The following is a 749-nucleotide window of genomic DNA, read 5'->3' as shown; positions in this document are numbered from 1 at the left end:
GCTTCCTGCTGATCTTCTGGTTAAATACAGCTGCATGAGTGGCAAAACCAGAAGAACAACCCTCCTAATCCCCTGAACCCCCACACCACAGAAATGTGAGATAAAAAATAGTTGCTTTAAATCACGGAGTTTTTGGGTGATCTGTTACCTGCAAAAGAACTGGACCAAAGATGAAGCATAGTGAGCAGGGGAAAGTGATGTGAAATGAGTTTAGAGAAGTAGACAGGGAAACAATCATTCAGAGCCTTAAACATGTAAAGTTATTTTATATTAAATGCGATGGGAAATTATTAATAGGTCTGAAAGAAAGAAAGAATTTATGATTGAAGAGATCATTTAGGGGGCTATTCCAGTCATCTATTGATGCTTTGACTAATGGAATATGGTGAGAGAAACTTTACCGATTTCCAGGCTCAGACCTCGAGACTGACACCTTCTACTTTCTTTCTCCAGAAATAATCTCTTGGAGGCCTGAGCCTCTATTTAAAAAGTTGATCCTCTGCTGGAGAAATTATGTTAAGAGGTTCTAAGTCACAGAACCCCTGAGATTCAACAGGAGGGGATCTACTCTAGCTATCTTTGGGAAGAGTCCAGTCTGCCATAAGGCCCCAGATATTATCTTTCATTCCTCACAATAACACTCTTAAGTCATTAATATCATTTTAATTTTTATGGATCAGAAAAATAAAGTTTAGTTGGGTTATACCACTTTGTTTAAACTTTCATAGAGGTAGAAATTCTAAAAGCAG

Source organism: Lipotes vexillifer, unplaced genomic scaffold (genome assembly GCF_000442215.2).
Source record: "Lipotes vexillifer unplaced genomic scaffold, Lipotes_vexillifer_v1.1 scaffold163, whole genome shotgun sequence".
In the NCBI taxonomy this organism is placed as follows: Eukaryota; Metazoa; Chordata; class Mammalia; order Artiodactyla; family Lipotidae; genus Lipotes; species Lipotes vexillifer.
Note: the sequence above shows the minus strand (reverse complement) of the source record.